Genomic DNA, 12,431 nt, shown 5'->3' with positions numbered 1-12,431 from the left:
CATTTTATTTGCCCTAATATTGCAATTTTCGATAGACACGTCTTCTCGATAACTCGATTTTCTAACGAAACACATCATTTTATTTGCCCTAATATTGCAACTTTCGATAGACACGTCTTCTCGATAACTCGATTTTCTAACAAAACACCTCATTTTATTTGCCCTAATATTGCAATTTTCGATAGACACGTCTTCTTGATAACTCGATTTTCTAACAAAACACATCACACCAATTACAACCCCTCCCTTACCACACGTCATTTTGTAGAACTATATTTGCAAGAATTGCTTCCATGGGCCCCGCCTTTGGAATTCCATTCGCCGTATTCGTACACAGTCCTTTGTTGGTCGATTCAAAGCCTCCTTCCAAAACATCTAAATTAAAAAAAAAATATTCAGTGATTAGCAAATTTTTAAAGTGTAATAATATTTTCAACGGCCTCCTCCATTTCCCCTCACAGCCGCCCGTTCCTCACCCAACAAATGTTGGTGTCTTGAACAATTTGTTCGTTCTCTTCAAAGAGAATCGTTCCTAAAAATATAAATTTATATGAAAAAACACCTAACAGCATCGATGATTACTTATCTATATTATAACACCCCTTGCAAGTATTCTGCCTACTCATTGGTTTAGAGCGCGTCACATGACATGTCTTAGTTTTGCCAGACGACGGCCGTGTGATAGAGCGTCGGTTTGCCATGCGCTAGTCCGACAGACTGGCACATGGCGTGCAGTACCCAGACGTCCTGTGCGTGTACGAGGATTATAAATTAATAGTCTGTAACCACTTCGAATTGCACGACACTACATGCAACACAGTAAGTAAAAGTGTATGCAATCTGTATTCGCGTCGTCCGTGGATTGTAGCATTCAGTTCTGTAACTTAATAATAACAGTACAGTATTTAGAAATGTTTGGGGTGTTATAAAACAAATATTGACTGCTTTTACTCGTGCAATGGTTAAAAACTATGACTCCCTCGGTGATCCCCGTAGCGTTCTATTTTCCCTCGGCTTCGCCTCGGGAAAATAGAACGCTCCGGGGATCACCTCGGGAGTAACAGTTTTAACCATAGCACTCGAAGCAGTCAATATTTGTATACTATTAGGCCTACGAGAAAGTGTATATCCGTGGGTATAGAATGTACGAGCCGAAGGTGAGTACATTGTAATCACGAATATACACTTTGTGTTTAGAGTCTATTCTCTGATTAAAACTATTTTCCACATTTATTATGTAACAGTTTTTCTCAATAATGAAAATACTTATTAAATAATTAAACATAAGAAATAATTAAACTTACTAAACTTATTTAATAATTGTTAACATCTGTACTTTTTTTTACTATTGTAATGCGCACCTGTAAATATCTTTTTTAAACTCGCGCATAATAAATGTATAAATTGTTAAGTTATTATTAGTCCATCTTACCTCGTGCACTTTGTCATACGACGGAGTTGGTCTTATTTTGCAACTTTTTTGCAAAAATATATATGCATACTTTAAGTACAATGTCAGTTTGCTCAGTTAACAATAAATTAATATGTTACTTAAGTGAAAGTTATTTTCAAGTTGAGCTTTACTTTAGTTTTAAAACGAATCTACAGTTAAGTGTAGATTCTTAAAAAATATTCTACACTTTCATCGATGTCTAAGAAACAGTTTAAAAGCCTGTAACTGAGATATAAAAATACATGTAGGCCTCCTAGAAATCAACTGGAAATCATCTAGGCATACTTAATTATAATGCTTGCAACATTATCGAGGACAATGTCAGTTTGCTCAGTTAGCAGTATAAAATAAATGTTACTTAAGTGACAGTTATTTTCTAGTTGAACTATTTAATTTAGTTTGTAATAACGAAACTACAAAAAGGTATAGATTCGTAAAAATTATCATATACTTGCATCTATAGAGTGACGTCACAGAAATAGTTAACAAGTCTGTAACTGTGATATAAAAATACATAGGCCTCCTGGAAATCATCTAGCCTGGAAAATCCAAATACTTAAATTAGGCCTAAAAATGCTAAGATTACTCAAACATAGTACCTTGAATTTGAAGAAGTACACCGTTCCTTGACTGCAATGCTGTTTTTCTGACCAAGTTCCGCGCTTGAATTCCGGTTGAGTATTTTACGCCGTACGAATAGCTCGCCTTCTCCAGAGCAAGATTATTTTACTTTCCCTAATATTGCAATTTTCAGTAGACGCTGCGTCATCTCGGATAATCGATTTTTCCATTAAAAAACCCCATTTTCTAACAAAAACACACGATTTAAAAAAAAAACACAAAAGACACAGTTTGGCTGCACATAGCCTTCACAATATCGTTGGAAGAAAACATTTTGTTATATTAGTGATTTCTTCCATTGTCAACTTATGTTGAACTCACGTTGTATACGTACAACCGTTCTCAATTAAGCTTCAACCCCCCCCCCACCCCCCCAAAAACTTTATTTATGACTTTCACTCTTGAAACATAAAATAAATACGTGGTGAATCAATCTATAATACAATTTAACACAATCAGCATAACAAAACAAAACCAAAATAGAACAACTTGGTTGCAAAGAGCCGACATAACAAGCTCGTTTACAGAAAATGTTTTTTTTTTCAGTAGGCTAAAAATGTCGACTTTTTGCTGAACTTATGTGGCAATAAATGTTATAAACCTCCACACAAAGTTCATTTTCCAATCACATATCCACAGTCACCATATGACAGTTTCAGAAGTTTCCAAAGCGGGTGATGGTTATTCATGAGTTGACTCTGAATCCTCTCAGTCGCGATCCTGATTGGTGCATCCATTGAGGCTCACGCGATGACGTAATGTTTTTATTCCCGTTCGCAGTGCGCAAGCTCTTAGAGATGTCACGTGTTACGTAAGACGTTGTTGTCTGTTTGACTGAAATGAGCAATGTTTGATGTTTGTAAATGTTGGTCAGTTTAATTGTTTTAGTTAAGTTTAATTAGTGTAACAATCGCCCTTTAAATGTGTTGATTGACTATTTCGATCACACTTTCAAATTTCATTCAATCAACTGATTCAGTCAATTTGCTTCATCACTCACTCAATATACTCGTGTCAAGTTGTCACTCACAGATTTGTTACGTTTAAACTAAATACAATTAGGCCTATTGTAAAAAAGAAAAATAACAAGATAAACCCGCTTGTTTTCCACCTAGCAGTGGTATCATCAGGTGATGATACCGAGCCGAGACCAATACTCCTCCGAACCGCCATAAACGTGTCAAGAAGGTAACATTGTTTGTTTGCATGGATCTCTGGACTCTGTGCCTACCCAAGATGATCTTCTCCTTTGGCAAATCGGTTCATTTTCCCTAAAGAGTCTCGTCTCGTCTCGTCTCACTATTTTTCCCAGCTGGAAAATGGTGCAATGTGTAGAGTTTCCCTGGATGTGATATGCAAGTAAAAGTTATCCCGAATTGGTAAAGCTCGCATCCTTGAAGACTTCCTTTTATTTCCCTTCAAAAAGATGAAAGACAGTTCTGGGAAACTTGAGCCTGTACTTGCGAACACCTTCTCGCGTAGCACGGGATCTGAAGTAGATATGCACCGTCCCTCTTGGCGTCAGAAATTATGTTTGCTGTATAGCAGCTTGCTTGAGAAGTTTTGGCATTTAGCTTAGGCGGATGTATCATCTAAAGACTAATGTCGTCCCGCCTTGGCATGAAGAGTGCCCGTATTCTGCACACTTACCTTTTCTGAAATCATTCTGAAGCTGCATGTCTTTACAAGGTCAACAAACCTACACTTGTCGAGGTACCTTCTCTTCCAAGATAAAGAAGAATGCCTTAAGATGACCGGAGAAAGACAATCGGTGCCTATAGTGTCCTGTAAAGAGAACACTTACACCAATTTATTCCAAAGATAAAGAGCCACCAAAATCCATGGCAAACGAAGAAGAAAGCAGCCTGAATTTGGGAACGTTGACATAGAAAGAAAAAGTTGTCTCCATGAAAAAGTAGTCAGACTATCCATTCTTGAGGATGCGGAATATAATCCTTTCAAAAGGAAAGGATGTGGTGTACAACTTGACGACGGAGACAGGCGTCCTTCCTTTTGAGCGAATCCCACCAATAACAACCTTTGAGCGAATTCCTAAGTTTACATTAACTATTATTTTACCTAGGCCTAAGTTTGTTTCCTTAAATGGGTTTAACCCATTAGCACACGAAACCCATCTCTTTTCATTCATCTGATGTCTGACACACGTTTTTATTAAACTTTTATGAAAATTTATGGACAAAAATTTAGATGTTGTATTCGTTTTGTTAACGTTTGTATGACTGTTTAAAATATAAAAGTGTTAAGTGTGTGTTTGTTTTGTTTGGCAACGCGCTTGGTTAGCTTGTTCGGATGGTTAATACCGCTCGAAAAGTATTGTCCTTGACATTCTCCTTGTCAACTGGCCTTTGAGCTGATTTGTAAAGAGTCAAATGTCCATTGTTTAAGAAACTGTTCACCTGCAATAGTGTCCTGGTGGGTATGTCACTTCCAGCATCTCGCGTGAAGATTGGCACAAATCTTGATGTAAGAAATTGTTCACTTCCAATAATTGATTCCAGATTATAGTTCACCTGTTTCTTGTTGTAAAATAACCTTTCCTATAAGTAACTAATTTAAACTACAACAAACACAATATATAAGCATTTTTTGTTTAGCTCATCCATCGAGGTATATCCAGTGATGTATATCCAGTGAGGTATATCCATCGATTTATATCCAGTGATGTATATCCATCGAGTTATATCCAGTGAGGTATATCCAGTTAGGTATATCCAGTTAGGTATATCCATTGAGGTATATCCAGTGTTGTATATCCATTGAGGTATATCCATTGAGGTATATCCATTGAGTTATATCCATTGAGGTATATCCAGTTAGGTATATCCAGTTAGGTATATCCAGTTAGGTATATCCAGTGAGGTATATCCATCGAGTTATATCCATTGTGGTATATCCATCGAGTTATATCCAGTTAGGTATATCCAGTTAGGTATATCCAGTGAGGTATATCCATTGAGTTATATCCAGTGAGGTATATCCAGTTAGGTATATCCAGTGAGGTATATCCATTGAGTTATATCCAGTGAGGTATATCCAGTTAGGTATATCCAGTTAGGTATATCCATTGAGGTATATCCAGTGTTGTATATCCATTGAGTTATATCCAGTGAGGTATATCCAGTTAGGTATATCCAGTGAGGTATATCCATTGAGTTATATCCAGTGAGGTATATCCAGTTAGGTATATCCAGTGAGGTATATCCATTGAGTTATATCCAGTGAGGTATATCCAGTTAGGTATATCCAGTTAGGTATATCCATTGAGGTATATCCAGTGTTGTATATCCATTGAGGTATATCCATTGAGGTATATTCATTGAGTTATATCCAGTGAGGTATATCCAGTGAGGTATATCCAGCGAGGTATATCCAGCGAGGTATATCCATCAAGTTATATCCAGTGAGGTATATCCAGTGAGGTATATCCAGTGGTGTATATCCATTGAGGTATATCTATTGAGTTATATCCATTGAGGTATATCCAGTTAGGTATATCCATTGAGGTATATCCAGTGGTGTATATCCAGTGGTGTTTATCCAGTGAGGTTTATCCAGTGAGGTATATCCATTGAGTTATATCCAGTGAGGTATATCCAGTGAGTTGCATCAATTGAGGTATATCCAGTGAGGTATATCGCTTGAGTTATATCAATTGAGTTATATCCAGTACAAGCTTTATCCATTTGTGCATCTTGCTGACTCTTGAAGTTTTAATCCATCGAGTAATTCCACAATGACAAACTGATCCGTAAGACATAAAGTTAATTGTTGAAAGTCATTGTTCCTTTTTTCATTGTTCCGTAACATTCGCTTGGCACGCGTGTTGGCGATGAGTTGTGTTTTTTGTGAAATTATGTTTGACTGAATGATCTCAGTATTGGTTTAAAACAACTACTAATGAACAGTTTATTGAACGTAGTAAATAATACCCATCCATCGAACCAACCAAACATTCACACTTATCGCACCCTCAAGTTATTTTGTGTTACTAATTTACGTTGATACTTTTTAAAATTAGTTTTAGAAATTGATGTTAGCCTTTACTCTTGCATAAAAAATTATCTATGAATAAATAGACACGAGCAGTCGAAGAAATTTCCATCAATTCCTTAGACTCTCGAATCGTTGTTTTACTGACTTTGAAGCTAAGGACTCTCAGAAAAGTGAGTTCAATCCCTGTACATAACCAAGAACTCAATAAAAAGAAGAAAAGGAAAGAAATTTCAATTTTAGATGTGGGAGGAAAGCCTCAAAGAAAGAATCCATGGGAAAACCCAAGCAGTCAGGTTGGGACTGCAAACTCAAACGACGGTGTGCCCCCCCCCCCCCCTGGCGTGATTCGAACCAGGTTCCTTGAGATGGAAGGCGAGGAAAGACCACACGCCAACCTGACAGCCCTTTTCATCTTCTCCTCAGGTTGGTAGATTAAAGAGCAAAGAAGACTTATCCCCATGTTTCGACACCACAGAGACCATTCCAAACTATTTCACTATTCCAAGTACCCACTGGTACAGGAGGTATACCAAGAGAAATTTATAAAATTATTTATTTATTCGTTTATGAAATCATTTTTAATGGTTGTTTAATACTATCGTATACTGTTTACACCGAATCATTCACATTCTCATCCTTCACTTCATACATGTTTTAGTTATCATTTTTAAAAACAAAAATAAAGATTTTTAAAATAAATTTAGTGTTTGTTTCCGTGTAAAAGTGTAAATGGTTTTGGCTGTTGTACGATGTGTTGTGATTGTATACGATTGTCATAGCGAGATGATAGTCCTGCTGCCCTCAATGTTCAAAACGTTCCTTTTTACGTCCTTAGTTGTTCACTATTTGTATACATACAAATGTTATCTCATTCGGACATTAAGCTGTTTCTAGATGACAAGTGCGCCCTCGACGTTACGTTCCGTTTCGATAACAAACATTGCGACTGTGGTGTCTCAATAGCTCTGAAGAGTTGTAAACTTGACACTTAATTTCATCTTGGTCTACGGTAACATTAGTACAATAGTTATTCACGACACTTGAGTTGGACCTTGAAGACTGACTGTATTGCATGTAAAAAATTTCATGTAAAAAATTTAAATTTAACAAAAGTACAAATTTATGTAATTTAACACCAACTTAAATCTAGAGTAAACAATGTACCCGAACTGTATGTGTCTGCTCTAGTTTTGACACGAAATCAACACTACTTTTGTTCAGCCTGTTTTACTCAACTGAAAAGTTAGATAAGCAATAAAAAAGTCTCATTAATGTTTTTGACCATCCTTTCTCTTCAGGGTATGGATAAAGATGCATTCTCATAATCGTTTCTGGGCGTTGTAAAATGCACTGACATTGATGATTTCTTGGTTGTCTTTGGTAGGCGTGGTTAAATCGACGCATTCACATTGATAATTTCTGGGTGTTTTTGATGGGCGTGGCATTGATGGTTTCTTGGTGGAAGTGACAAAAACCCATAGATGGGCGTGGTCGATTCGACACTGCTGTTGAAGATATCTCATTGGGCGTGGTGCCACAGCGAGAAGATTTCTGACATTCGATCAGCGGTCAGAGTCAATTAATGTTAGGGTACATCATTAAGAAATGACAACCTCGTCTCAGTTTCCATCTTTGTACACGCGAGGGCTTCATCGTGCCCAAAGCTGCGCAATATAGCAATGCGATGCGTTTGCTGTTGTAACTTGCATGAATGTTTGTTTTGAAGTTTTATGTTTGGTGGATTTTTTTTTATTAACCTAGATTTTATTTAAGTATTATTTAGTCAAATAAATTAACTCAAGTTCCAATTTATATTTCTTCAGCATACTATGCATCCATCTCCCATCCATTAATTCACATGCTCTTTAATTTTCTCCTCATTTATCTAATTAATTAACTATTAATCAGCAAAGTAATTACCTGAGAACTTGTTTAGTTTTAGGTCTACATACATCATGAAACAATTTATTTATCTATTTAACTTTTGAAAGAAAACAGTAAAATGGAGGTCTCTTCCAAAGTAGTGTTCCTGTCCTGACTGAGTTTATCCAATGTTGTGGTCCTGACTGAGTTTATCCAATGTTGTGGTCCTGACTGAGTTTATCCAAAGTTGTGGTCATGATTGAATTAATCACGTATCTGGCTCAAGTTCAAGTATTGTTTTATTATAGTTGTCCCCTTTTCGACATGAGCATGTCTCAAAATGTTTACTTTATCCTCCGGTGTCTTTTCTAAAGCACACCATCCAATGTGTGTTTAGTATCTGTTACTCCTTATGTACACACACTTACCTGATTCATGACAATGCCAAGAATTCGGAAATGAATAGAAGAAAAAGGGAGGGAAATGGAATCTGAATTGAGGAAGAAAATAGATTGTGCACCATCTATTTTCTTTCCTAATTCTCATCCATCAAGATGGGTTGTACAAGCATAGGAGAGGTTTAGTGATATATAGGACGTGACAACCAAATGGACACTTCATATACGAAGTGAAAGGAATGTCACTAATACCTTAGGTTGAAAAGTCAACAGAAAGAATAGAAGTAGAAAACTAATGTAATCTTCACGATGTACATAGTTCTTCTTAGTACTAACGCTACATACAAAGGCACTACATTTATTACCTTTACACAATGTATACCCACACAATACAATCGGAGAGTATAACACTGTCATTGTTACTGTTACCAATGGCAACTGACAGGTGCACACACTTACCTTTGTAAGACAGGTACAATTGTGTTTACACCAATGGGAAAACCAGGGAAGTAAGGAGTGTATAAAGGAGTCAGAACCTTTTCATGACACAATAAAGACATTATGCAAATAGGTGGTGAATATTTAGATGAGGATACAGTGAGATAACAGCTCATAGAAACGGAGTGTCTTACACCGACCGTTGGGGACAAAAGACATGGATGAAAAAGGAACTGTGTCACTAAATAAATAAATAAGTAAACAAACACATAAATTACACCAGAGACTACATTAATTCAATTAACACGTTTGATACACTTGCTATTTATATACTCAATTTATATACCCTTGTATGTTAACTACAAAATACTGACACCTCAGTTAATACACCTACAATATTACAGAGTGGAAGACATGTGTACCCGTATATGTACAGACACTTACCTTCAGTCCCTGGCAAAAAAAACAACAACCCAGATTGTCATGAGATTGGGACTGCATCTTGGAAAAAGAGATTCAGAGAGTTCATAGATAGAGAAAAGAAATTTATAAGATAAGAAATTTACTGTCTCGTAACTACCTCACATCCTTCAGCTAAGGACAAGAGACATGTGATGATAAAGGAAAGGTGCCCAACAGGAAAAACAAAATAAAAATCCCAATAAATTGCATAATAGACTATACACTTACTAATTTACCACGCATACATACTTGTACCTTTCCTACTTACAAAAATGTTTACCACTAAATTTGTACACAGAACACACCAAGATATTACCAGTACAACAAACACTAAGTTGCAAATATTTCTGACACTTTGGGACACATACCCATACATGTACAGAAACTTACCTTGAGTTCGCCATCCCATACCAAACAGTTGTCATGGGATGGGGACTGCATCGTAAACAAAGATAAGACAAAAGAAAGGATTTCCAAGATGAGATGATAGCCCAAAGAACAAATTGGATGAGAAAGGAAAAAGTGTCCATAGAGGGACAAATTTAAAAACCCAATAGTTTGCACTACAGACTACACTTACTCATTTATCATGCTAATTATGACATACTTGTGCCTTATTAACTACTTACACAAATGATTACGCCCTGTACTCAGAGCACACCTAAGATATAACCAGAATCTTGACACGACTCATTTAACTCGCTTACTAAAAAAAAACCTTGTACCTTATTAACTACTTACAAAAACGCTTACCACTAAACCTGTACACAGAACACTCATATTATTAACCGTGAGACATAACAAGTTAGTAGTAAATATTTCTGATATGGTAATAGCCATATATGTGAACAGAAACTTACCTGAAGCTGGTTAACTGACAAAACAGAATGTCATGAAAGTGTATTACAGAAGAGGAGATCCATTTCCAGAGTAATGGATATATATAAAAAAATATTTTATAAGACGTAGGGATTTCAAAGCTGACATGACAGCCCCAAAAACTGTCTTATACATCAATGGGACAAGAGTCAAATAGGATGAGACAGGAAAAACCAAAAACCCAAATTATATACAAAATATACAATAGTTTGCACCATATGCTATACACATAAATTACCATGCTTACTAAAATACTCATACCCTATTAACTGCTTACAACAACTTTAACCACTAAAGACAATAGAAGTTGTTAATATTTCTGACACTGTAAACATTTACTTCGAGATGGTTTTATCCAAGACCAAAAAAGTGTGTCCTGGGATGGGAGTGTGTCTCAGAAAAAGGAGATTGGGGATCAAAGGCAGAAATATTTTCTGAGATAAGGAAATAAGAATAAGTGTTTGGAGGGGGACTGTGGGAAAAATTTCCCACAGGTGATGAGGACAGCCCTAAAAAGCTGTCTTGAAGTGTTACAGACAGTCACAGAGTAAAAACCACCTTAGATTGAATTGCTCTTAATTACAATTACAAACAAGGAATTGTTTTACTTGCAACTTACTTACACTTGTACCATAAACACTTCCTTAAAAATATAACCCCAAATGTAAACAAACTATAAGCCGGGGATATAATAGTAAGGGAGAAAATTACTTCTTATTTAAAGAAGATTTACGGTGTTTTTCTTACCTTTTTATCAAATCCTTTGAATGGGGAATTGATGCTACCATTCTTTTCAAACAAAGACTATGGTGGCAAATGCACATATGAAGAAATGTCAATGAAATAATCAACACAAGAAGAACAGCCAGGGCAAATGACAATTGGGTTTTCATGACCTCAAGATATCAATGACAGACCGCCAAAGTTTCTTCAAACAAGGGAGTAGATGGTGGCAAGTACAATTCAAAGAGAAATGTCAATGCAAGAATCAACACAAGAAGAAAGTATGTTGATTAAGAAGACAAACCACAGAGAGAGAAAATTCCATCCGAGTCTTCATGACCTCAATACCAGTATCAATGGCAGACCACGGAAGTTTACAAATAATACTTAATCTCTTGACAAATTCAAGACAATTTCACTGTTAAATTCTCATTAATGTGTACGAAAACACTCATTTAACTCACACCCGGATTGCAAACTTGTGAACACCTGATTCACACAGAATGAGTTCCTTATGTGATGAAATGAGGCATGATCATAGAACAAGAATAGTGTGCATTAATGATCTCAGAACCAAGAAAGATGAATCCACGAAAGGCAGCATGAGCTTGAATGTAGGGACATCAACAGAGGTGGAAAGGACTCCAAAGCAAGACTTTGAATAGACAAATAAGAAACTGTATTCTTCCTAGTGAAAAGACTAACAACTTTAGACCTAAGTAAAAAAGAAATTACTTAAGTAATTTTTGTTCTGTTGTTTTATTTAATAATAGTGTGTGCATCCACTCATTTAGCAAACATTCATTCCCTCTCCAGGAGGCCACATATTCATCAAATTGTTATCTCAATAATTCATTCTACACTAAAAAAATGTAAGCCTAAGAACGTTAATTTACTTCATAACTCTACTTCCTAAGTAGTGTTCATGTTGCTGTTTTATTTCACAATATTTTGTGTATCCACTACTCTTTTAGCAAACATTCATTCCCTCTCCAGGAGGACACACATTCATCAGATTGTTATCTCAATCATTCACTCTACACTACTTGGAACTTGAGTGATTAAAAAGCTAATTGGGCTAAATTTCCTTAGGAGCATTTATTTATATTTAAAGTCTAGTGTACATAATTAATAATCGTGTGGTGGATTGTTTGGTTCAGTAATGTTGGTGTTGAGTTTTGCCTTTGCATCGCATCGCGTATAAACAAACCGAATTGTTCAAAAGTCAGTTTTCTCCTATAGTAATTTAAAGTTATGCAATTCAATAGACCCTATAATCCTGTTTGGTGCGTTGAAGCTCAATGAAGTTTGCTTCCTTTTGCTGATATCCTTTGAAAATTGTATTACTTTTTCTTTTGAAGATGCATTGAATGACATCAGTTCCAAGCGAAGTGGTTGTGTGTGCTGGAAGCTGTTCGTTTCATTGTTCAGTTCGTGAGTGAACAGGTGTGTGCAGTGCGAGTTCAACAGTAGCCGAGTAGTGATACCACATTCCAAATCAGGCTATATATGGCTACACCTTATGTTTGAATTAAGTCCAATGAACATGTATTTTGAAAAATTCTAATATGACCAAAGTA

This window comes from Asterias amurensis, chromosome 7 (genome assembly GCF_032118995.1).
Source record: "Asterias amurensis chromosome 7, ASM3211899v1".
NCBI lineage: Eukaryota > Metazoa > Echinodermata > Asteroidea > Forcipulatida > Asteriidae > Asterias > Asterias amurensis.
The sequence above is the reverse complement of the archived record's forward strand: the minus strand, read 5'-3'. Positions refer to the sequence as shown.